General features: G+C 54.8%; 1 long non-coding RNA gene across 1 annotated transcript in view; it reads left to right on the top strand.

Annotated features, from left to right (window-relative positions):
• The window catches only part of LOC134341887 (uncharacterized), a 32,121-nt gene extending 5,386 nt beyond the window's left edge, over nucleotides 1-26,735 (top strand). The window contains exons 2-4 of the long non-coding RNA XR_010016901.1: nucleotides 22,795-22,933; nucleotides 23,240-23,316; nucleotides 26,708-26,735. This is a non-coding gene — a long non-coding RNA (uncharacterized LOC134341887). The remainder of the gene's footprint in view (nucleotides 1-22,794; nucleotides 22,934-23,239; nucleotides 23,317-26,707) is intronic.
• Nucleotides 26,736-27,338: the final 603 nt, after the last annotated feature.

Raw genomic sequence — 27,338 nt, 5'->3', positions numbered from 1 at the left:
TACCGACACGTTCTCCCTGTGACAGGACGGGTTTCCTCCAGTGCTCCCGATTCCTCCCATGGTCCAAAGATGTACCGACACGTTCTCCCTGTGACAGGACGGGTTTCCTCGAGTGCTCCCGATTCCTCCCACGGTCCAAAGATGTACCGACACGTTCTCCCTGTGACAGGACGGGTTTCCTCCAGTGCTCCCGATTCCTCCCACGGTCCAAAGATGTACCGACACGTTCTCCCTGTGACAGGACGGGTTTCCTCCAGTGCTCCCGATTCCTCCCATGGTCCAAAGATGTACCGACACGTTCTCCCTGTGACAGGACGGGTTTCCTCCAGTGATCCCGATTCCTCCCATGGTCCAAAGATGTACCGACTCGTTCTCCCTGTGACAGGACGGGTTTCCTCCAGTGCTCCCGATTCCTCCCACGGTCCAAAGATGTACCGACACGTTCTCCCTGTGACAGGACGGGTTTCCTCCAGTGCTCCCGATTCCTCCCACGGTCCAAAGATGTACCGACACGTTCTCCCTGTGACAGGACGGGTTTCCTCCAGTGATCCCGATTCCTCCCAGGTCCAAAGATGTACCGACACGTTCTCCCTGTGACAGGACGGGTTTCCTCCAGTGCTCCCGATTCCTCCCACGGTCCAAAGATGTACCGACACGTTCTCCCTGTGACAGGACGGGTTTCCTCCAGTGATCCCGATTCCTCCCTGGTCCAAAGATGTACCGACACGTTCTCCCTGTGACAGGACGGGTTTCCTCCAGTGCTCCCGATTCCTCCCATGGTCCAAAGATGTACCGACACGTTCTCCCTGTGACAGGACGGGTTTCCTCCAGTGATCCCGATTCCTCCCATGGTCCAAAGATGTACCGACACGTTCTCCCTGTGACAGGACGGGTTTCCTCCAGTGCTCCCGATTCCTCCCACGGTCCAAAGATGTACCGACACGTTCTCCCTGTGACAGGACGGGTTTCCTCCAGTGCTCCCGATTCCTCCCATGGTCCAAAGATGTACCGACACGTTCTCCCTGTGACAGGACGGGTTTCCTCCAGTGATCCCGATTCCTCCCATGGTCCAAAGATGTACCGACACGTTCTCCCTGTGACAGGACGGGTTTCCTCCAGTGCTCCCGATTCCTCCCACGGTCCAAAGATGTACCGACACGTTCTCCCTGTGACAGGACGGGTTTCCTCCAGTGATCCCGATTCCTCCCACGGTCCAAAGATGTACCGACACGTTCTCCCTGTGACAGGACGGGTTTCCTCCAGTGATCCCGATTCCTCCCACGGTCCAAAGATGTACCGACACGTTCTCCCTGTGACAGGACGGGTTTCCTCCAGTGCTCCCGATTCCTCCCATGGTCCAAAGATGTACCGACACGTTCTCCCTGTGACAGGACGGGTTTCCTCCAGTGCTCCCGATTCCTCCCATGGTCCAAAGATGTACCGACACGTTCTCCCTGTGACAGGACGGGTTTCCTCCAGTGCTCCCGATTCCTCCCACGGTCCAAAGATGTACCGACACGTTCTCCCTGTGACAGGACGGGTTTCCTCCAGTGCTCCCGATTCCTCCCACGGTCCAAAGATGTACCGACACGTTCTCCCTGTGACAGGACGGGTTTCCTCCAGTGATCCCGATTCCTCCCATGGTCCAAAGATGTACCGACACGTTCTCCCTGTGACAGGACGGGTTTCCTCCAGTGCTCCCGATTCCTCCCACGGTCCAAAGATGTACCGACACGTTCTCCCTGTGACAGGACGGGTTTCCTCCAGTGATCCCGATTCCTCCCATGGTCCAAAGATGTACCGACACGTTCTCCCTGTGACAGGACGGGTTTCCTCCAGTGCTCCCGATTCCTCCCACGGTCCAAAGATGTACCGACACGTTCTCCCTGTGACAGGACGGGTTTCCTCCAGTGCTCCCGATTCCTCCCACGGTCCAAAGATGTACCGACTCGTTCTCCCTGTGACAGGACGGGTTTCCTCCAGTGCTCCAGATTCCTCCCATGGTCCAAAGATGTACCGACACGTTCTCCCTGTGACAGGACGGGTTTCCTCCAGTGCTCCCGATTCCTCCCACGGTCCAAAGATGTACCGACACGTTCTCCCTGTGACAGGACGGGTTTCCTCCAGTGCTCCCGATTCCTCCCACGGTCCAAAGATGTACCGACACGTTCTCCCTGTGACAGGACGGGTTTCCTCCAGTGCTCCCGATTCCTCCCACGGTCCAAAGATGTACCGACACGTTCTCCCTGTGACAGGACGGGTTTCCTCCAGTGCTCCCGATTCCTCCCATGGTCCAAAGATGTACCGACTCGTTCTCCCTGTGACAGGACGGGTTTCCTCCAGTGCTCCCGATTCCTCCCATGGTCCAAAGATGTACCGACACGTTCTCCCTGTGACAGGACGGGTTTCCTCCAGTGCTCCCGATTCCTCCCATGGTCCAAAGATGTACCGACTCGTTCTCCCTGTGACAGGACGGGTTTCCTCCAGTGCTCCCGATTCCTCCCATGGTCCAAAGATGTACCGACCGTTCTCCCTGTGACAGGACGGGTTTCCTCCAGTGCTCCCGATTCCTCCCACGGTCCCGACGACTCGTTCTCCCTGTGAGAGGACGGGTTTCCTCCAGTGATCCCGATTCCTCCCATGGTCCAAAGATGTACCGACACGTTCTCCCTGTGACAGGACGGGTTTCCTCCAGTGATCCCGATTCCTCCCATGGTCCAAAGATGTACCGACACGTTCTCCCTGTGACAGGACGGGTTTCCTCCAGTGCTCCCGATTCCTCCCATGGTCCAAAGATGTACCGACACGTTCTCCCTGTGACAGGACGGGTTTCCTCCAGTGCTCCCGATTCCTCCCACGGTCCAAAGATGTACCGACACGTTCTCCCTGTGACAGGACGGGTTTCCTCCAGTGCTCCCGATTCCTCCCACGGTCCAAAGATGTACCGACACGTTCTCCCTGTGACAGGACGGGTTTCCTCCAGTGATCCCGATTCCTCCCATGGTCCAAAGATGTACCGACACGTTCTCCCTGTGACAGGACGGGTTTCCTCCAGTGCTCCCGATTCCTCCCACGGTCCAAAGATGTACCGACACGTTCTCCCTGTGACAGGACGGGTTTCCTCCAGTGATCCCGATTCCTCCCATGGTCCAAAGATGTACCGACACGTTCTCCCTGTGACAGGACGGGTTTCCTCCAGTGCTCCCGATTCCTCCCATGGTCCAAAGATGTACCGACACGTTCTCCCTGTGACAGGACGGGTTTCCTCCAGTGATCCCGATTCCTCCCATGGTCCAAAGATGTACCGACACGTTCTCCCTGTGACAGGACGGGTTTCCTCCAGTGCTCCCGATTCCTCCCACGGTCCAAAGATGTACCGACACGTTCTCCCTGTGACAGGACGGGTTTCCTAGTGATCCCGATTCCTCCCATGGTCCAAAGATGTACCGACACGTTCTCCCTGTGACAGGACGGGTTTCCTCCAGTGCTCCCGATTCCTCCCATGGTCCAAAGATGTACCGACACGTTCTCCCTGTGACAGGACGGGTTTCCTCCAGTGCTCCCGATTCCTCCCACGGTCCAAAGATGTACCGACACGTTCTCCCTGTGACAGGACGGGTTTCCTCCAGTGCTCCCGATTCCTCCCACGGTCCAAAGATGTACCGACACGTTCTCCCTGTGACAGGACGGGTTTCCTCCAGTGATCCCGATTCCTCCCATGGTCCAAAGATGTACCGACACGTTCTCCCTGTGACAGGACGGGTTTCCTCCAGTGCTCCCGATTCCTCCCATGGTCCAAAGATGTACCGACTCGTTCTCCCTGTGACAGGACGGGTTTCCTCCAGTGCTCCCGATTCCTCCCATGGTCCAAAGATGTACCGACACGTTCTCCCTGTGACAGGACGGGTTTCCTCCAGTGCTCCCGATTCCTCCCATGGTCCAAAGATGTACCGACACGTTCTCCCTGTGACAGGACGGGTTTCCTCCAGTGCTCCCGATTCCTCCCACGGTCCAAAGATGTACCGACACGTTCTCCCTGTGACAGGACGGGTTTCCTCCAGTGCTCCCGATTCCTCCCACGGTCCAAAGATGTACCGACACGTTCTCCCTGTGACAGGACGGGTTTCCTCCAGTGATCCCGATTCCTCCCACGGTCCAAAGATGTACCGACACGTTCTCCCTGTGACAGGACGGGTTTCCTCCAGTGATCCCGATTCCTCCCACGGTCCAAAGATGTACCGACACGTTCTCCCTGTGACAGGACGGGTTTCCTCCAGTGCTCCCGATTCCTCCCATGGTCCAAAGATGTACCGACACGTTCTCCCTGTGACAGGACGGGTTTCCTCCAGTGATCCCGATTCCTCCCACGGTCCAAAGATGTACCGACACGTTCTCCCTGTGACAGGACGGGTTTCCTCGAGTGCTCCCGATTCCTCCCACGGTCCAAAGATGTACCGACACGTTCTCCCTGTGACAGGACGGGTTTCCTCCAGTGCTCCCGATTCCTCCCATGGTCCAAAGATGTACAGACACGTTCTCCCTGTGACAGGACGGGTTTCCTCCAGTGCTCCCGATTCCTCCCACGGTCCAAAGATGTACCGACACGTTCTCCCTGTGACAGGACGGGTTTCCTCGAGTGCTCCCGATTCCTCCCATGGTCCAAAGATGTACCGACACGTTCTCCCTGTGACAGGACGGGTTTCCTCCAGTGCTCCCGATTCCTCCCACGGTCCAAAGATGTACCGACACGTTCTCCCTGTGACAGGACGGGTTTCCTCCAGTGATCCCGATTCCTCCCATGGTCCAAAGATGTACCGACACGTTCTCCCTGTGACAGGACGGGTTTCCTCCAGTGCTCCCGATTCCTCCCATGGTCCAAAGATGTACCGACACGTTCTCCCTGTGACAGGACGGGTTTCCTCCAGTGCTCCCGATTCCTCCCATGGTCCAAAGATGTACCGACTCGTTCTCCCTGTGACAGGACGGGTTTCCTCCAGTGCTCCCGATTCCTCCCACGGTCCAAAGATGTACCGACACGTTCTCCCTGTGACAGGACGGGTTTCCTCCAGTGATCCCGATTCCTCCCATGGTCCAAAGATGTACCGACACGTTCTCCCTGTGACAGGACGGGTTTCCTCCAGTGATCCCGATTCCTCCCATGGTCCAAAGATGTACCGACTCGTTCTCCCTGTGACAGGACGGGTTTCCTCCAGTGCTCCCGATTCCTCCCACGGTCCAAAGATGTACCGACACGTTCTCCCTGTGACAGGACGGGTTTCCTCCAGTGCTCCCGATTCCTCCCAGGTCCAAAGATGTACCGACACGTTCTCCCTGTGACAGGACGGGTTTCCTCCAGTGCTCCCGATTCCTCCCACGGTCCAAAGATGTACCGACACGTTCTCCCTGTGACAGGACGGGTTTCCTCCAGTGCTCCCGATTCCTCCCACGGTCCAAAGATGTACCGACACGTTCTCCCTGTGACAGGACGGGTTTCCTCCAGTGATCCCGATTCCTCCCATGGTCCAAAGATGTACCGACTCGTTCTCCCTGTGACAGGACGGGTTTCCTCCAGTGATCCCGATTCCTCCCATGGTCCAAAGATGTACCGACACGTTCTCCCTGTGACAGGACGGGTTTCCTCCAGTGCTCCCGATTCCTCCCATGGTCCAAAGATGTACCGACACGTTCTCCCTGTGACAGGACGGGTTTCCTCCAGTGCTCCCGATTCCTTCCTCCCGGTCCAGGTCCAAAGATGTACCGACACGTTCTCCCTGTGACAGGACGGGTTTCCTCCAGTGCTCCCGATTCCTCCCATGGTCCAAAGATGTACCGACACGTTCTCCCTGTGACAGGACGGGTTTCCTCCAGTGCTCCCGATTCCTCCCATGGTCCAAAGATGTACCGACACGTTCTCCCTGTGACAGGACGGGTTTCCTCCAGTGCTCCCGATTCCTCCCACGGTCCAAAGATGTACCGACACGTTCTCCCTGTGACAGGACGGGTTTCCTCCAGTGCTCCCGATTCCTCCCATGGTCCAAAGATGTACCGACACGTTCTCCCTGTGACAGGACGGGTTTCCTCCAGTGCTCCCGATTCCTCCCACGGTCCAAAGATGTACCGACACGTTCTCCCTGTGACAGGACGGGTTTCCTCCAGTGCTCCCGATTCCTCCCACGGTCCAAAGATGTACCGACTCGTTCTCCCTGTGACAGGACGGGTTTCCTCCAGTGCTCCCGATTCCTCCCATGGTCCAAAGATGTACCGACACGTTCTCCCTGTGACAGGACGGGTTTCCTCCAGTGCTCCCGATTCCTCCCACGGTCCAAAGATGTACCGACACGTTCTCCCTGTGACAGGACGGGTTTCCTCCAGTGCTCCCGATTCCTCCCATGGTCCAAAGATGTACCGACACGTTCTCCCTGTGACAGGACGGGTTTCCTCCAGTGCTCCCGATTCCTCCCACGGTCCAAAGATGTACCGACACGTTCTCCCTGTGACAGGACGGGTTTCCTCCAGTGATCCCGATTCCTCCCATGGTCCAAAGATGTACCGACACGTTCTCCCTGTGACAGGACGGGTTTCCTCCAGTGCTCCCGATTCCTCCCACGGTCCAAAGATGTACCGACACGTTCTCCCTGTGACAGGACGGGTTTCCTCCAGTGCTCCCGATTCCTCCCATGGTCCAAAGATGTACCGACACGTTCTCCCTGTGACAGGACGGGTTTCCTCCAGTGCTCCCGATTCCTCCCATGGTCCAAAGATGTACCGACACGTTCTCCCTGTGACAGGACGGGTTTCCTCCAGTGCTCCCGATTCCTCCCATGGTCCAAAGATGTACCGACACGTTCTCCCTGTGACAGGACGGGTTTCCTCCAGTGCTCCCGATTCCTCCCACGGTCCAAAGATGTACCGACACGTTCTCCCTGTGACAGGACGGGTTTCCTCCAGTGCTCCCGATTCCTCCCATGGTCCAAAGATGTACCGACTCGTTCTCCCTGTGACAGGACGGGTTTCCTCCAGTGATCCCGATTCCTCCCATGGTCCAAAGATGTACCGACACGTTCTCCCTGTGACAGGACGGGTTTCCTCGAGTGCTCCCGATTCCTCCCACGGTCCAAAGATGTACCGACACGTTCTCCCTGTGACAGGACGGGTTTCCTCCAGTGCTCCCGATTCCTCCCACGGTCCAAAGATGTACCGACACGTTCTCCCTGTGACAGGACGGGTTTCCTCCAGTGATCCCGATTCCTCCCACGGTCCAAAGATGTACCGACACGTTCTCCCTGTGACAGGACGGGTTTCCTCGAGTGCTCCCGATTCCTCCCACGGTCCAAAGATGTACCGACACGTTCTCCCTGTGACAGGACGGGTTTCCTCCAGTGATCCCGATTCCTCCCATGGTCCAAAGATGTACCGACACGTTCTCCCTGTGACAGGACGGGTTTCCTCCAGTGCTCCCGATTCCTCCCATGGTCCAAAGATGTACCGACACGTTCTCCCTGTGACAGGACGGGTTTCCTCCAGTGATCCCGATTCCTCCCATGGTCCAAAGATGTACCGACACGTTCTCCCTGTGACAGGACGGGTTTCCTCCAGTGATCCCGATTCCTCCCACGGTCCAAAGATGTACCGACTCGTTCTCCCTGTGACAGGACGGGTTTCCTCCAGTGCTCCCGATTCCTCCCACGGTCCAAAGATGTACCGACACGTTCTCCCTGTGACAGGACGGGTTTCCTCCAGTGATCCCGATTCCTCCCACGGTCCAAAGATGTACCGACACGTTCTCCCTGTGACAGGACGGGTTTCCTCCAGTGATCCCGATTCCTCCCATGGTCCAAAGATGTACCGACACGTTCTCCCTGTGACAGGACGGGTTTCCTCCAGTGCTCCCGATTCCTCCCACGGTCCAAAGATGTACCGACACGTTCTCCCTGTGACAGGACGGGTTTCCTCCAGTGATCCCGATTCCTCCCACGGTCCAAAGATGTACCGACACGTTCTCCCTGTGACAGGACGGGTTTCCTCCAGTCCGATTCCTCCCGATTCCTCCCACGGTCCAAAGATGTACCGACACGTTCTCCCTGTGACAGGACGGGTTTCCTCCAGTGCTCCCGATTCCTCCCACGGTCCAAAGATGTACCGACACGTTCTCCCTGTGACAGGACGGGTTTCCTCCAGTGCTCCCGATTCCTCCCACGGTCCAAAGATGTACCGACACGTTCTCCCTGTGACAGGACGGGTTTCCTCCAGTGCTCCCGATTCCTCCCAGGTCCAAAGATGTACCGACACGTTCTCCCTGTGACAGGACGGGTTTCCTCCAGTGCTCCCGATTCCTCCCACGGTCCAAAGATGTACCGACACGTTCTCCCTGTGACAGGACGGGTTTCCTCCAGTGCTCCCGATTCCTCCCATGGTCCAAAGATGTACCGACTCGTTCTCCCTGTGACAGGACGGGTTTCCTCCAGTGCTCCCGATTCCTCCCACGGTCCAAAGATGTACCGACACGTTCTCCCTGTGACAGGACGGGTTTCCTCCAGTGCTCCCGATTCCTCCCATGGTCCAAAGATGTACCGACACGTTCTCCCTGTGACAGGACGGGTTTCCTCCAGTGCTCCCGATTCCTCCCACGGTCCAAAGATGTACCGACACGTTCTCCCTGTGACAGGACGGGTTTCCTCCAGTGATCCCGATTCCTCCCATGGTCCAAAGATGTACCGACACGTTCTCCCTGTGACAGGACGGGTTTCCTCCAGTGCTCCCGATTCCTCCCATGGTCCAAAGATGTACCGACACGTTCTCCCTGTGACAGGACGGGTTTCCTCCAGTGATCCCGATTCCTCCCATGGTCCAAAGATGTACCGACTCGTTCTCCCTGTGACAGGACGGGTTTCCTCCAGTGCTCCCGATTCCTCCCACGGTCCAAAGATGTACCGACACGTTCTCCCTGTGACAGGACGGGTTTCCTCCAGTGATCCCGATTCCTCCCATGGTCCAAAGATGTACCGACACGTTCTCCCTGTGACAGGACGGGTTTCCTCCAGTGATCCCGATTCCTCCCATGGTCCAAAGATGTACCGACACGTTCTCCCTGTGACAGGACGGGTTTCCTCCAGTGCTCCCGATTCCTCCCACGGTCCAAAGATGTACCGACACGTTCTCCCTGTGACAGGACGGGTTTCCTCCAGTGCTCCCGATTCCTCCCACGGTCCAAAGATGTACCGACTCGTTCTCCCTGTGACAGGACGGGTTTCCTCCAGTGCTCCCGATTCCTCCCACGGTCCAAAGATGTACCGACACGTTCTCCCTGTGACAGGACGGGTTTCCTCCAGTGATCCCGATTCCTCCCATGGTCCAAAGATGTACCGACACGTTCTCCCTGTGACAGGACGGGTTTCCTCCAGTGATCCCGATTCCTCCCATGGTCCAAAGATGTACCGACACGTTCTCCCTGTGACAGGACGGGTTTCCTCCAGTGCTCCCGATTCCTCCCACGGTCCAAAGATGTACCGACACGTTCTCCCTGTGACAGGACGGGTTTCCTCCAGTGCTCCCGATTCCTCCCACGGTCCAAAGATGTACCGACACGTTCTCCCTGTGACAGGACGGGTTTCCTCCAGTGCTCCCGATTCCTCCCACGGTCCAAAGATGTACCGACACGTTCTCCCTGTGACAGGACGGGTTTCCTCCAGTGCTCCCGATTCCTCCCATGGTCCAAAGATGTACCGACTCGTTCTCCCTGTGACAGGACGGGTTTCCTCCAGTGATCCCGATTCCTCCCACGGTCCAAAGATGTACCGACACGTTCTCCCTGTGACAGGACGGGTTTCCTCCAGTGCTCCCGATTCCTCCCACGGTCCAAAGATGTACCGACACGTTCTCCCTGTGACAGGACGGGTTTCCTCCAGTGCTCCCGATTCCTCCCATGGTCCAAAGATGTACCGACACGTTCTCCCTGTGACAGGACGGGTTTCCTCCAGTGCTCCCGATTCCTCCCATGGTCCAAAGATGTACCGACACGTTCTCCCTGTGACAGGACGGGTTTCCTCCAGTGATCCCGATTCCTCCCACGGTCCAAAGATGTACCGACACGTTCTCCCTGTGACAGGACGGGTTTCCTCCAGTGCTCCCGATTCCTCCCACGGTCCAAAGATGTACCGACACGTTCTCCCTGTGACAGGACGGGTTTCCTCCAGTGCTCCCGATTCCTCCCACGGTCCAAAGATGTACCGACACGTTCTCCCTGTGACAGGACGGGTTTCCTCCAGTGCTCCCGATTCCTCCCACGGTCCAAAGATGTACCGACACGTTCTCCCTGTGACAGGACGGGTTTCCTCCAGTGCTCCCGATTCCTCCCATGGTCCAAAGATGTACCGACTCGTTCTCCCTGTGACAGGACGGGTTTCCTCCAGTGCTCCCGATTCCTCCCACGGTCCAAAGATGTACCGACACGTTCTCCCTGTGACAGGACGGGTTTCCTCCAGTGATCCCGATTCCTCCCATGGTCCAAAGATGTACCGACACGTTCTCCCTGTGACAGGACGGGTTTCCTCCAGTGCTCCCGATTCCTCCCACGGTCCAAAGATGTACCGACACGTTCTCCCTGTGACAGGACGGGTTTCCTCCAGTGCTCCCGATTCCTCCCATGGTCCAAAGATGTACCGACACGTTCTCCCTGTGACAGGACGGGTTTCCTCCAGTGCTCCCGATTCCTCCCACGGTCCAAAGATGTACCGACACGTTCTCCCTGTGACAGGACGGGTTTCCTCCAGTGATCCCGATTCCTCCCATGGTCCAAAGATGTACCGACACGTTCTCCCTGTGACAGGACGGGTTTCCTCCAGTGATCCCGATTCCTCCCACGGTCCAAAGATGTACCGACACGTTCTCCCTGTGACAGGACGGGTTTCCTCCAGTGATCCCGATTCCTCCCATGGTCCAAAGATGTACCGACACGTTCTCCCTGTGACAGGACGGGTTTCCTCCAGTGCTCCCGATTCCTCCCACGGTCCAAAGATGTACCGACTCGTTCTCCCTGTGACAGGACGGGTTTCCTCCAGTGATCCCGATTCCTCCCATGGTCCAAAGATGTACCGACACGTTCTCCCTGTGACAGGACGGGTTTCCTCCAGTGCTCCCGATTCCTCCCACGGTCCAAAGATGTACCGACACGTTCTCCCTGTGACAGGACGGGTTTCCTCCAGTGCTCCCGATTCCTCCCATGGTCCAAAGATGTACCGACACGTTCTCCCTGTGACAGGACGGGTTTCCTCCAGTGCTCCCGATTCCTCCCACGGTCCAAAGATGTACCGACACGTTCTCCCTGTGACAGGACGGGTTTCCTCCAGTGCTCCCGATTCCTCCCACGGTCCAAAGATGTACCGACACGTTCTCCCTGTGACAGGACGGGTTTCCTCGAGTGATCCCGATTCCTCCCATGGTCCAAAGATGTACCGACACGTTCTCCCTGTGACAGGACGGGTTTCCTCCAGTGATCCCGATTCCTCCCATGGTCCAAAGATGTACCGACACGTTCTCCCTGTGACAGGACGGGTTTCCTCCAGTGATCCCGATTCCTCCCATGGTCCAAAGATGTACCGACTCGTTCTCCCTGTGACAGGACGGGTTTCCTCCAGTGATCCCGATTCCTCCCATGGTCCAAAGATGTACCGACACGTTCTCCCTGTGACAGGACGGGTTTCCTCGAGTGCTCCCGATTCCTCCCACGGTCCAAAGATGTACCGACACGTTCTCCCTGTGACAGGACGGGTTTCCTCGAGTGATCCCGATTCCTCCCATGGTCCAAAGATGTACCGACACGTTCTCCCTGTGACAGGACGGGTTTCCTCCAGTGCTCCCGATTCCTCCCATGGTCCAAAGATGTACCGACACGTTCTCCCTGTGACAGGACGGGTTTCCTCCAGTGCTCCCGATTCCTCCCATGGTCCAAAGATGTACCGACTCGTTCTCCCTGTGACAGGACGGGTTTCCTCCAGTGCTCCCGATTCCTCCCATGGTCCAAAGATGTACCGACACGTTCTCCCTGTGACAGGACGGGTTTCCTCCAGTGATCCCGATTCCTCCCACGGTCCAAAGATGTACCGACACGTTCTCCCTGTGACAGGACGGGTTTCCTCCAGTGCTCCCGATTCCTCCCAGGTCCAAAGATGTACCGACCGTTCTCCCTGTGACAGGACGGGTTTCCTCAGTGTCCGATTCCTCCCAGGTCCAAAGATGTACCGACACGTTCTCCCTGTGACAGGACGGGTTTCCTCCAGTGCTCCCGATTCCTCCCATGGTCCAAAGATGTACCGACACGTTCTCCCTGTGACAGGACGGGTTTCCTCCAGTGCTCCCGATTCCTCCCATGGTCCAAAGATGTACCGACACGTTCTCCCTGTGACAGGACGGGTTTCCTCCAGTGCTCCCGATTCCTCCCATGGTCCAAAGATGTACCGACACGTTCTCCCTGTGACAGGACGGGTTTCCTCCAGTGATCCCGATTCCTCCCATGGTCCAAAGATGTACCGACACGTTCTCCCTGTGACAGGACGGGTTTCCTCCAGTGCTCCCGATTCCTCCCATGGTCCAAAAAGATGTACCGACTCGTTCTCCCTGTGACAGGACGGGTTTCCTCCAGTGCTCCCGATTCCTCCCATGGTCCAAAGATGTACCCGACACGTTCTCCCTGTGACAGGACGGGTTTCCTCCAGTGCTCCCGATTCCTCCCACGGTCCAAAGATGTACCGACACGTTCTCCCTGTGACAGGACGGGTTTCCTCCAGTGCTCCCGATTCCTCCCACGGTCCAAAGATGTACCGACACGTTCTCCCTGTGACAGGACGGGTTTCCTCCAGTGATCCCGATTCCTCCCATGGTCCAAAGATGTACCGACACGTTCTCCCTGTGACAGGACGGGTTTCCTCCAGTGATCCCGATTCCTCCCATGGTCCAAAGATGTACCGACACGTTCTCCCTGTGACAGGACGGGTTTCCTCCAGTGATCCCGATTCCTCCCACGGTCCAAAGATGTACCGACACGTTCTCCCTGTGACAGGACGGGTTTCCTCCAGTGATCCCGATTCCTCCCATGGTCCAAAGATGTACCGACACGTTCTCCCTGTGACAGGACGGGTTTCCTCCAGTGCTCCCGATTCCTCCCACGGTCCAAAGATGTACCGACACGTTCTCCCTGTGACAGGACGGGTTTCCTCCAGTGATCCCGATTCCTCCCATGGTCCAAAGATGTACCGACACGTTCTCCCTGTGACAGGACGGGTTTCCTCCAGTGCTCCCGATTCCTCCCATGGTCCAAAGATGTACCGACACGTTCTCCCTGTGACAGGACGGGTTTCCTCCAGTGCTCCCGATTCCTCCCATGGTCCAAAGATGTACCGACTCGTTCTCCCTGTGACAGGACGGGTTTCCTCCAGTGCTCCCGATTCCTCCCACGGTCCAAAGATGTACCGACACGTTCTCCCTGTGACAGGACGGGTTTCCTCCAGTGATCCCGATTCCTCCCACGGTCCAAAGATGTACCGACACGTTCTCCCTGTGACAGGACGGGTTTCCTCCAGTGATCCCGATTCCTCCCATGGTCCAAAGATGTACCGACACGTTCTCCCTGTGACAGGACGGGTTTCCTCCAGTGCTCCCGATTCCTCCCACGGTCCAAAGATGTACCGACACGTTCTCCCTGTGACAGGACGGGTTTCCTCCAGTGCTCCCGATTCCTCCCATGGTCCAAAGATGTACCGACACGTTCTCCCTGTGACAGGACGGGTTTCCTCCAGTGATCCCGATTCCTCCCATGGTCCAAAGATGTACCGACACGTTCTCCCTGTGACAGGACGGGTTTCCTCCAGTGCTCCCGATTCCTCCCACGGTCCAAAGATGTACCGACACGTTCTCCCTGTGACAGGACGGGTTTCCTCCAGTGCTCCCGATTCCTCCCACGGTCCAAAGATGTACCGACACGTTCTCCCTGTGACAGGACGGGTTTCCTCCAGTGCTCCCGATTCCTCCCACGGTCCAAAGATGTACCGACTCGTTCTCCCTGTGACAGGACGGGTTTCCTCCAGTGCTCCCGATTCCTCCCATGGTCCAAAGATGTACCGACACGTTCTCCCTGTGACAGGACGGGTTTCCTCCAGTGATCCCGATTCCTCCCACGGTCCAAAGATGTACCGACTCGTTCTCCCTGTGACAGGACGGGTTTCCTCCAGTGATCCCGATTCCTCCCATGGTCCAAAGATGTACCGACACGTTCTCCCTGTGACAGGACGGGTTTCCTCCAGTGCTCCCGATTCCTCCCACGGTCCAAAGATGTACCGACACGTTCTCCCTGTGACAGGACGGGTTTCCTCCAGTGATCCCGATTCCTCCCACGGTCCAAAGATGTACCGACACGTTCTCCCTGTGACAGGACGGGTTTCCTCCAGTGATCCCGATTCCTCCCATGGTCCAAAGATGTACCGACACGTTCTCCCTGTGACAGGACGGGTTTCCTCCAGTGCTCCCGATTCCTCCCACGGTCCAAAGATGTACCGACCGTTCTCCCTGTGACAGGACGGGTTTCCTCCAGTGCTCCCGATTCCTCCCATGGTCCAAAGATGTACCGACACGTTCTCCCTGTGACAGGACGGGTTTCCTCCAGTGCTCCCGATTCCTCGGTCCACGGTCAAAGATGTACCGACACGTTCTCCCTGTGACAGGACGGGTTTCCTCCAGTGCTCCCGATTCCTCCCACGGTCCAAAGATGTACCGACACGTTCTCCCGTGACAGGACGGGTTTCCTCCAGTGATCCCGATTCCTCCCATGGTCCAAAGATGTACCGACACGTTCTCCCTGTGACAGGACGGGTTTCCTCCAGTGATCCCGATTCCTCCCATGGTCCAAAGATGTACCGACACGTTCTCCCTGTGACAGGACGGGTTTCCTCGAGTGCTCCCGATTCCTCCCACGGTCCAAAGATGTACCGACACGTTCTCCCTGTGACAGGACGGGTTTCCTCCAGTGATCCCGATTCCTCCCAGGTCCAAAGATGTACCGACACGTTCTCCCTGTGACAGGACGGGTTTCCTCCAGTGCTCCCGATTCCTCCCAGGTCCAAAGATGTACCGACACGTTCTCCCTGTGACAGGACGGGTTTCCTCCAGTGATCCCGATTCCTCCCATGGTCCAAAGATGTACCGACACGTTCTCCCTGTGACAGGACGGGTTTCCTCCAGTGCTCCCGATTCCTCCCATGGTCCAAAGATGTACCGACTCGTTCTCCCTGTGACAGGACGGGTTTCCTCCAGTGCTCCCGATTCCTCCCATGGTCCAAAGATGTACCGACACGTTCTCCCTGTGACAGGACGGGTTTCCTCCAGTGCTCCCGATTCCTCCCACGGTCCAAAGATGTACCGACACGTTCTCCCTGTGACAGGACGGGTTTCCTCCAGTGCTCCCGATTCCTCCCACGGTCCAAAGATGTACCGACACGTTCTCCCTGTGACAGGACGGGTTTCCTCCAGTGCTCCCGATTCCTCCCACGGTCCAAAGATGTACCGACACGTTCTCCCTGTGACAGGACGGGTTTCCTCCAGTGCTCCCGATTCCTCCCACGGTCCAAAGATGTACCGACACGTTCTCCCTGTGACAGGACGGGTTTCCTCCAGTGATCCCGATTCCTCCCATGGTCCAAAGATGTACCGACACGTTCTCCCTGTGACAGGACGGGTTTCCTCCAGTGCTCCCGATTCCTCCCACGGTCCAAAGATGTACCGACTCGTTCTCCCTGTGACAGGACGGGTTTCCTCCAGTGCTCCCGATTCCTCCCATGGTCCAAAGATGTACCGACACGTTCTCCCTGTGACAGGACGGGTTTCCTCCAGTGCTCCCGATTCCTCCCACGGTCCAAAGATGTACCGACACGTTCTCCCTGTGACAGGACGGGTTTCCTCCAGTGCTCCCGATTCCTCCCACGGTCCAAAGATGTACCGACACGTTCTCCCTGTGACAGGACGGGTTTCCTCCAGTGATCCCGATTCCTCCCATGGTCCAAAGATGTACCGACACGTTCTCCCTGTGACAGGACGGGTTTCCTCCAGTGCTCCCGATTCCTCCCACGGTCCAAAGATGTACCGACACGTTCTCCCTGTGACAGGACGGGTTTCCTCGAGTGCTCCCGATTCCTCCCATGGTCCAAAGATGTACCGACACGTTCTCCCTGTGACAGGACGGGTTTCCTCCAGTGATCCCGATTCCTCCCATGGTCCAAAGATGTACCGACACGTTCTCCCTGTGACAGGACGGGTTTCCTCCAGTGCTCCCGATTCCTCCCACGGTCCAAAGATGTACCGACACGTTCTCCCTGTGACAGGACGGGTTTCCTCCAGTGCTCCCGATTCCTCCCACGGTCCAAAGATGTACCGACACGTTCTCCCTGTGACAGGACGGGTTTCCTCCAGTGATCCCGATTCCTCCCACGGTCCAAAGATGTACCGACTCGTTCTCCCTGTGACAGGACGGGTTTCCTCCAGTGCTCCCGATTCCTCCCATGGTCCAAAGATGTACCGACACGTTCTCCCTGTGACAGGACGGGTTTCCTCCAGTGATCCCGATTCCTCCCACGGTCCAAAGATGTACCGACTCGTTCTCCCTGTGACAGGACGGGTTTCCTCCAGTGCTCCCGATTCCTCCCATGGTCCAAAGATGTACCGACACGTTCTCCCTGTGACAGGACGGGTTTCCTCCAGTGATCCCGATTCCTCCCACGGTCCAAAGATGTACCGACACGTTCTCCCTGTGACAGGACGGGTTTCCTCCAGTGATCCCGATTCCTCCCATGGTCCAAAGATGTACCGACACGTTCTCCCTGTGACAGGACGGGTTTCCTCCAGTGCTCCCGATTCCTCCCACGGTCCAAAGATGTACCGACACGTTCTCCCTGTGACAGGACGGGTTTCCTCCAGTGCTCCCGATTCCTCCCATGGTCCAAAGATGTACCGACTCGTTCTCCCTGTGACAGGACGGGTTTCCTCCAGTGCTCCCGATTCCTCCCATGGTCCAAAGATGTACCGACACGTTCTCCCTGTGACAGGACGGGTTTCCTCCAGTGATCCCGATTCCTCCCATGGTCCAAAGATGTACCGACACGTTCTCCCTGTGACAGGACGGGTTTCCTCCAGTGCTCCCGATTCCTCCCACGGTCCAAAGATGTACCGACACGTTCTCCCTGTGACAGGACGGGTTTCCTCCAGTGATCCCGATTCCTCCCACGGTCCAAAGATGTACCGACACGTTCTCCCTGTGACAGGACGGGTTTCCTCCAGTGATCCCGATTCCTCCCATGGTCCAAAGATGTACCGACTCGTTCTCCCTGTGACAGGACGGGTTTCCTCCAGTGATCCCGATTCCTCCCACGGTCCAAAGATGTACCGACACGTTCTCCCTGTGACAGGACGGGTTTCCTCCAGTGCTCCCGATTCCTCCCATGGTCCAAAGATGTACCGACACGTTCTCCCTGTGACAGGACGGGTTTCCTCCAGTGCTCCCGATTCCTCCCACGGTCCAAAGATGTACCGACACGTTCTCCCTGTGACAGGACGGGTTTCCTCCAGTGCTCCCGATTCCTCCCATGGTCCAAAGATGTACCGACACGTTCTCCCTGTGACAGGACGGGTTTCCTCCAGTGCTCCCGATTCCTCCCATGGTCCAAAGATGTACCGACACGTTCTCCCTGTGACAGGACGGGTTTCCTCGAGTGCTCCCGATTCCTCCCACGGTCCAAAGATGTACCGACACGTTCTCCCTGTGACAGGACGGGTTTCCTCCAGTGATCCCGATTCCTCCCATGGTCCAAAGATGTACCGACACGTTCTCCCTGTGACAGGACGGGTTTCCTCCAGTGATCCCGATTCCTCCCACGGTCCAAAGATGTACCGACACGTTCTCCCTGTGACAGGACGGGTTTCCTCCAGTGCTCCCGATTCCTCCCACGGTCCAAAGATGTACCGACACGTTCTCCCTGTGACAGGACGGGTTTCCTCCAGTGATCCCGATTCCTCCCATGGTCCAAAGATGTACCGACTCGTTCTCCCTGTGACAGGACGGGTTTCCTCCAGTGATCCCGATTCCTCCCACGGTCCAAAGATGTACCGACACGTTCTCCCTGTGACAGGACGGGTTTCCTCCAGTGCTCCCGATTCCTCCCATGGTCCAAAGATGTACCGACACGTTCTCCCTGTGACAGGACGGGTTTCCTCCAGTGCTCCCGATTCCTCCCACGGTCCAAAGATGTACCGACTCGTTCTCCCTGTGACAGGACGGGTTTCCTCCAGTGCTCCCGATTCCTCCCATGGTCCAAAGATGTACCGACACGTTCTCCCTGTGACAGGACGGGTTTCCTCCAGTGATCCCGATTCCTCCCACGGTCCAAAGATGTACCGACACGTTCTCCCTGTGACAGGACGGGTTTCCTCCAGTGATCCCGATTCCTCCCATGGTCCAAAGATGTACCGACACGTTCTCCCTGTGACAGGACGGGTTTCCTCCAGTGATCCCGATTCCTCCCACGGTCCAAAGATGTACCGACACGTTCTCCCTGTGACAGGACGGGTTTCCTCCAGTGCTCCCGATTCCTCCCATGGTCCAAAGATGTACCGACTCGTTCTCCCTGTGACAGGACGGGTTTCCTCCAGTGCTCCCGATTCCTCCCATGGTCCAAAGATGTACCGACACGTTCTCCCTGTGACAGGACGGGTTTCCTCCAGTGATCCCGATTCCTCCCATGGTCCAAAGATGTACCGACTCGTTCTCCCTGTGACAGGACGGGTTTCCTCCAGTGCTCCCGATTCCTCCCACGGTCCAAAGATGTACCGACACGTTCTCCCTGTGACAGGACGGGTTTCCTCCAGTGATCCCGATTCCTCCCACGGTCCAAAGATGTACCGACACGTTCTCCCTGTGACAGGACGGGTTTCCTCCAGTGATCCCGATTCCTCCCATGGTCCAAAGATGTACCGACTCGTTCTCCCTGTGACAGGACGGGTTTCCTCCAGTGATCCCGATTCCTCCCACGGTCCAAAGATGTACCGACTCGTTCTCCCTGTGACAGGACGGGTTTCCTCCAGTGCTCCCGATTCCTCCCATGGTCCAAAGATGTACCGACACGTTCTCCCTGTGACAGGACGGGTTTCCTCCAGTGCTCCCGATTCCTCCCACGGTCCAAAGATGTACCGACTCGTTCTCCCTGTGACAGGACGGGTTTCCTCCAGTGCTCCCGATTCCTCCCATGGTCCAAAGATGTACCGACACGTTCTCCCTGTGACAGGACGGGTTTCCTCCAGTGCTCCCGATTCCTCCCATGGTCCAAAGATGTACCGACTCGTTCTCCCTGTGACAGGACGGGTTTCCTCCAGTGCTCCCGATTCCTCCCACGGTCCAAAGATGTACCGACACGTTCTCCCTGTGACAGGACGGGTTTCCTCCAGTGATCCCGATTCCTCCCATGGTCCAAAGATGTACCGACACGTTCTCCCTGTGACAGGACGGGTTTCCTCCAGTGCTCCCGATTCCTCCCACGGTCCAAAGATGTACCGACACGTTCTCCCTGTGACAGGACGGGTTTCCTCCAGTGATCCCGATTCCTCCCACGGTCCAAAGATGTACCGACACGTTCTCCCTGTGACAGGACGGGTTTCCTCCAGTGCTCCCGATTCCTCCCACGGTCCAAAGATGTACCGACACGTTCTCCCTGTGACAGGACGGGTTTCCTCCAGTGCTCCCGATTCCTCCCATGGTCCAAAGATGTACCGACTCGTTCTCCCTGTGACAGGACGGGTTTCCTCCAGTGCTCCCGATTCCTCCCATGGTCCAAAGATGTACCGACACGTTCTCCCTGTGACAGGACGGGTTTCCTCCAGTGATCCCGATTCCTCCCATGGTCCAAAGATGTACCGACTCGTTCTCCCTGTGACAGGACGGGTTTCCTCCAGTGCTCCCGATTCCTCCCACGGTCCAAAGATGTACCGACACGTTCTCCCTGTGACAGGACGGGTTTCCTCCAGTGATCCCGATTCCTCCCACGGTCCAAAGATGTACCGACACGTTCTCCCTGTGACAGGACGGGTTTCCTCCAGTGATCCCGATTCCTCCCATGGTCCAAAGATGTACCGACTCGTTCTCCCTGTGACAGGACGGGTTTCCTCCAGTGATCCCGATTCCTCCCACGGTCCAAAGATGTACCGACACGTTCTCCCTGTGACAGGACGGGTTTCCTCCAGTGCTCCCGATTCCTCCCATGGTCCAAAGATGTACCGACACGTTCTCCCTGTGACAGGACGGGTTTCCTCCAGTGCTCCCGATTCCTCCCACGGTCCAAAGATGTACCGACTCGTTCTCCCTGTGACAGGACGGGTTTCCTCCAGTGCTCCCGATTCCTCCCATGGTCCAAAGATGTACCGACACGTTCTCCCTGTGACAGGACGGGTTTCCTCCAGTGCTCCCGATTCCTCCCATGGTCCAAAGATGTACCGACTCGTTCTCCCTGTGACAGGACGGGTTTCCTCCAGTGCTCCCGATTCCTCCCACGGTCCAAAGATGTACCGACACGTTCTCCCTGTGACAGGACGGGTTTCCTCCAGTGATCCCGATTCCTCCCATGGTCCAAAGATGTACCGACTCGTTCTCCCTGTGACAGGACGGGTTTCCTCCAGTGATCCCGATTCCTCCCACGGTCCAAAGATGTACCGACACGTTCTCCCTGTGACAGGACGGGTTTCCTCCAGTGCTCCCGATTCCTCCCATGGTCCAAAGATGTACCGACACGTTCTCCCTGTGACAGGACGGGTTTCCTCCAGTGCTCCCGATTCCTCCCACGGTCCAAAGATGTACCGACTCGTTCTCCCTGTGACAGGACGGGTTTCCTCCAGTGCTCCCGATTCCTCCCATGGTCCAAAGATGTACCGACACGTTCTCCCTGTGACAGGACGGGTTTCCTCCAGTGCTCCCGATTCCTCCCACGGTCCAAAGATGTACCGACACGTTCTCCCTGTGACAGGACGGGTTTCCTCCAGTGCTCCCGATTCCTCCCACGGTCCAAAGATGTACCGACACGTTCTCCCTGTGACAGGACGGGTTTCCTCCAGTGCTCCAGATTCCTCCCATGGTCCAAAGATGTACCGACTCGTTCTCCCTGTGACAGGACGGGTTTCCTCCAGTGCTCCCGATTCCTCCCATGGTCCAAAGATGTACCGACACGTTCTCCCTGTGACAGGACGGGTTTCCTCCAGTGATCCCGATTCCTCCCACGGTCCAAAGATGTACCGACTCGTTCTCCCTGTGACAGGACGGGTTTCCTCCAGTGATCCCGATTCCTCCCACGGTCCAAAGATGTACCGACACGTTCTCCCTGTGACAGGACGGGTTTCCTCCAGTGCTCCCGATTCCTCCCATGGTCCAAAGATGTACCGACACGTTCTCCCTGTGACAGGACGGGTTTCCTCCAGTGCTCCCGATTCCTCCCACGGTCCAAAGATGTACCGACACGTTCTCCCTGTGACAGGACGGGTTTCCTCCAGTGCTCCCGATTCCTCCCACGGTCCAAAGATGTACCGACACGTTCTCCCTGTGACAGGACGGGTTTCCTCCAGTGCTCCCGATTCCTCCCACGGTCCAAAGATGTACCGACTCGTTCTCCCTGTGACAGGACGGGTTTCCTCCAGTGATCCCGATTCCTCCCATGGTCCAAAGATGTACCGACACGTTCTCCCTGTGACAGGACGGGTTTCCTCCAGTGCTCCCGATTCCTCCCACGGTCCAAAGATGTACCGACACGTTCTCCCTGTGACAGGACGGGTTTCCTCGAGTGCTCCCGATTCCTCCCATGATCCAAAGATGTACCGACACGTTCTCCCTGTGACAGGACGGGTTTCCTCCAGTGCTCCCGATTCCTCCCACGGTCCAAAGATGTACCGACACGTTCTCCCTGTGACAGGACGGGTTTCCTCCAGTGCTCCCGATTCCTCCCACGGTCCAAAGATGTACCAACTCGTCGTTGTAATTTGTCCCACAGTCGGGCTCGGGTTAAATTGGAAGATGCTGGCCGATGCAGAACGAAGGGCTGGAAGGGTCTGTTCACACTGTATCGGAAAAATAAAAATGAAAGCATAAATAAATAAAATCTGAGAATAGCAGAGAGACGCTGGAATGGTGGTACTGAATGGAGGAGAGACAGAGAAGAGTAGCAGAGCGATGGACAGGATTGAGGAGAGGTTGCAGGAGTGTGGCAGGGAACAGAGGTAGGCAATGCTCTGTGAGAAGAAGAGTGTGGATGGCACTTGTTACAGGAGAGGGAGTGCTGGGGGAGAGTGTCGCTGGGAATGAGGATAACACTGGGGAATGGTGGTGGGAAGTGGTGACATGGTCCTCAGGACTTTGATCAGCATCAGAGCACAGAATGTAGGCGACCATTTCAGCAGAAATTGATGATGGGGCTTCCTGCATTACCACAACTCTGAGTGCAGTTGACTAATGTTCTCCAGTACACCCAGGGTGAATGGCTGGGCTGCTCTTTCTGTTCCCCATCAGTTCATTACTGGTGTGAGTTTGTGGGTGTGATGGACCAAGGGCAATGGAGCCAAGTTGTGGAATGAGGCAAAGTTTCCACCATTCATTTGTGGGATTGATCACTGATTGGAGAACAAGACTGTTGCTTGTCCTGTGGGGATGGTGGAAGTGGGCTGGGTGAATAAGATGTTGTGTGATATCAGGTGACCCTAAAAACTAATCATTGTCATCCTGTCCCTCAGTTACAGCCTCTGCACTTGGTGATCCGTGTGTAAATTACAGCATCTTGGATCAGTCCTGGAGGAGAATGAATTCTCCCAGCACGAGTGGAGAATGTACGTCTGACAAAAACCTTGAACAAGGATGGTACAGATTCAGCAGGTAATGAGGGGATAATGACTTCAAACCCACCATGAAGGGAGATTGAAGGGTGTGGGAAGGGGAATTGCTGGAAGACCAGATTATCGGTCGTCACAATGGGTCAGCGGGCAACTGTAGGGATAAGAGAGCTGACACATTCTGCACAGTGAGTGAGTGACCTGGAGGGAGAAATGGAAAATAGGGATGGAGAATTAAAAAAGAAAATTAGATGGCATGGGGGAAGGTTGAAAGCAGACAGGCTGAGGATAGGGTTCATTTCTCAAAGTGAATACTCTGCTTCATTCCATTCTCCAATTGTTATTTCAGTTCCGGCAGATGGAAACTCCCCGAGACAGCAGTTCCACGGGGTTGTTGCTGCGGGAAGAGACAAGGCTGGTTGGAAGGTAAGCTCAGAGTTCACAACAGTAGGGCTTAATTTTCCTGAGAGGAGGGTCAGAATGATGACCCAGGTCTCTGAACAAGCCCCTGAACATGGACACTGATCTCCACGTCTGTCAAAGATGCTTCCCACAGTCACTCAAACCATACACCGGCCCTGAATCCAAATGCAGTCTGGCAGTGGAGTGCCACCTTCCAGTTCTTTTCTGGCAGTGGTGTTGTGGGTCTGCCTGCTGACCACACTGAGACTACGGACTGGAACAACTGGGTTCCTGATTCAGCTGTGGATTCACTTTTGTAAACTTCAGTTCAGAAAGCCATCTGCTTACTTTTATTGTTTGTAACATCGGATTGTTGACAATCTTGTTTTTAAAAAACAGCTTCTATAGTTTTTTCTATTATTTGGGATTGGCTGTAGGGAGACAAATCTCACAGTTCTATATAGTATGCATATTTTGCTATTAAAGGCACTTTGAGCTTTGACATCGCTCCAGGTCAGACCAGGAAAGGTTTTGTGGCTCCATTGCTTGCCCTGGAGGAGCAGTTCCCAAACAGCCCGGCCTGTCTCAGGGCACCCAGAGATCATGAACTAATATAGTTACTGAAAGTGATGCTGTTTCTATTTCAAATCGTGTAAATTCAGCTTTTCATTGCTGATCATCTGTTTTGAATTTGGGCTTTCTAAATCTTTGCGTTCCAATTTGTTTTTATGTTAAATTTATACTGAAATTGTTGGAATTTTTAAGATTAATTGTAAAATGTTTTCCCAAGTGCAGAAACATATATATTTATAATATGTGCAGTAAGCATGTTTAGGCTATGTTGTAAGTAAAAATAACTTTAATCAACAATTAATTTCTTTCCTTTTTGATATGCGCCTCACATTTCAACTCTGCACTGGAGAAACATTGAGAGGTTGTAAACAAGGTCAAGTCTCTCAATATTCTGTAGTAGCAGAACCTTTAACGTTGTCCTTCACCACAATATGATTCCAAGACCAGTGAATGTCTCTGAATATCAGTGAATCTCAATAGTCTTTGACTTTCTTATCTGGTTAGCCTGGGTAGTGGCTTTGTCGCCGTTAACTCCTCAATCACACTTTATTTACTTATGCACACCACTGTTCTGAAGTTCGAACACAGAAATGCCATTTCTGTACAGAAATTGACCAGTGGTTACAGATATTGACCAATTGGTAACATTGTGTTTGTTCAAACCCCTATTCGTATGATGAATCTCCAATCACACAACAACAATACAGATATTAATCATCAATACAACCTATACATTAAAAAAAAGGCATATGTTAGTCTTGCGAGACCATGGATCTGCACCTGGAAAGTCTTTACTCTCCAGGGTGCAAGCCTGGGCAAGGTTGTATGGAAGACCGCCAGTTGCCCATGCTGCAAGTCTCCCCTCTCCACGACACTGATCTTGTCCAAGGGAATGGCATTAGGACCCATACAGCTTGGCACCAGTGTCATCGCAGAGAAATGTGTGATTAAGTGCCTTGCTCAAAGACACAACACGCTGCCTTGGCTGGGGCTCGAACTCACGGCCTTCAGATTGCTAGTCGAATGCCTTAACCACTTGGCCACGTGCCCACACATAAAAGTCCCATAATACTCAGAATTAATATGCAGTAACTGTTACCCTAGAATCCTTCATTTGCATTCTTGTAATGACAAATGGCTCCAGTCCCCTACTGTGCAAAGTGAAGCTGTGCTCTTCAAAGACTTCTCTTCAGAGACTCATCTTGTTCTATCCCACTTTATCCTCCGTTGGCTCTACACTTTAACTTCCTTAATTGCTCCCTCTTTCACCATTCACCCATTGCAGTTTTCCTCTCTCATCTTAACTCCTTACCTGCCCATTACCTTCTGGTGCTCCTCCCCCTTCCCTTTCTTCAATGGGCTTCTGCCCTCTCCTGTCAGATTCCCCCTTCTCCAGCCCTTTATCTCTTTAAGCAACCGACTTCCCAGCTCCTTACTTCAACCCTCCCCCTCTCACAGTTTTACGAATCACCTACCACCTTGTACTTCTTCCTCCCTTCCCCCACCTTACTGTCCTGTCTTCTCATCTTTCATTTCCCCAGTCCTGATGAAAATTCTCGGCCTGAATCACTTACACTTTTCCATAGATGCTGCCTGGGCTGCTGAGTTTCTCCAGCATTTTCTGCACGTTGCTTAAACTACCTTTGCCTGAACACTACCTTAACCCTTGCCTTGCTGCATCTTCCAAAACTTCCCTGACTGCCAGGGTACACCTGGAGAACTACAAGCCCTTAGCAGCTGGAGCCAACTTTAGAGAGTGAACTGATCATGTTTATTTTGGTATTATGGTTAACTGTAAAAAGTGTTGAACAAGTGAGCATCTCTCTGTGAAACAATGTTTTGTTTGAAATGTGATCATTTGGCTTGGTGGTGCATCTTCACCAGCTGTCCAATGTGCATCAGGGTGAGGCTGGAGTTTCTTGTCCAAGCCCTGGGCCCACAGGCTCTCACCAGCAGGGGCTGGTCTCGGGGACCTGGATCTGTAGCAGTGAGTTTGGATTGCAGGGTGGGGGGGTAACAGTTTGCCATTGACTAAGGCCAGAGCAGATCATGGGTGAATCTGAAACCTGCATTAGAATGGTCCCCATTCACATTCCCCAAGGGACTGGGTACAAGTTACTCTGTTTGCCGTCTGGTAAGATGGCAGCACACACAGATGCAGAGCCAATAAAATCTGTCTTTTTTAAAACATCTTTTCTTTCAATCACAAGCTGGACATTCAGAATTACTTGAAGTACTGCAGGTCTACTCCATCAGCGTGTTGCTCCTTGGTGGAGGAACTGGACTTGTTGGGTCCGTGTTGCCGTCAGAGTTGGTGTGCGAAGGTGGTGTGCAGTCTAACAGCCTGTGATAGGGTTTTAGTTGTTTCTCCTATGATCGCAAGGCCCTGTTAGACATTGGTAATATGGAATGCTGGATGTCTGGTTCACTGGTTTATTGGTGGGATCAGCTGTAGTGAGGACCGGGCATCATGCCTGTTTGCAACCGTCCAGGAGAGAGACATTGGAGTCAGTGCCGGAGACGGTGTGACGTGGCAGCCATGTTGGCATCGGTGCTGCCCTCCAGTGGCCACTCAGTGGAAGATGAGCTGGACTGGGTTCGACTGCATATTGCTGTGGGCTTGCTCTTGCCAACACATTCATGGGCTCGGGGAATTGGGCTATATTATATTATTGAGTGATTGTATGTTTAACTGCTATCTGATATATGTTACATATGCCTTGTGCTGTGTATTTCTGTTGGCACTGTTTTTTTGCACTTTGGCCCTGGAGTAACATTGTTTTGTTTGGCTGTATTCATGGATGGTTGAATAATAATTAAACTTGTATTATCCTTATTCCAGGTTCCCATCCCGCTGTGGCAGAGGGGGAGGTGATGAGAAGGGTTTGCTTCACCGAGAATGGAAACACCAATCCTGAATCTGTTGTGAGTGGACAGGGCACGAGTCAAAACAGCAATGCTTGTCTGGACATTAAGATCAAAAATTGCATTGGCTACTTTGTGTATCTGCTGAAGCCAACACCTAGTAATAACACTGTGTACTGCACAGGTATGTCCCTGCTCTCATTCACACAGAGGTGTAAGGGGTGAGGGGAAATTCTGCGATATCCTGAGTTATCAGTACCCGTAATGGACTCTGCCCCATACATCCCTCTGAAGCAAACTGCCCAGCATGTACAGTTTGATGCAGCAGGTTGTCTGCACATGTGGCTAGATCCTTACAATTACACTGTCATAACTTGATACAGGTAAGTCTAAAATCCAAGCAAGAGAGTGCTTCCTCGTACATGGATTCTGCACATTCAGTTTTACCATTGCATCTTTTCTTTGGTGGAGTGACTCATAGTTCCAACATGAACACTGAACAATTGCCTTCTGTACAAGTCATGTCAGAATCACAATCTAGTTTATTATCTCCAGCATGTGTCGTGAAATTTTTCAATTTAGCAGCAGCAGTACAAGACAATATAGAA

Source organism: Mobula hypostoma, unplaced genomic scaffold (assembly GCF_963921235.1).
Source record: "Mobula hypostoma unplaced genomic scaffold, sMobHyp1.1 scaffold_60, whole genome shotgun sequence".
Lineage (NCBI taxonomy): Eukaryota > Metazoa > Chordata > Chondrichthyes > Myliobatiformes > Myliobatidae > Mobula > Mobula hypostoma.
This window is presented reverse-complemented; position numbering and strand designations above follow the sequence as displayed.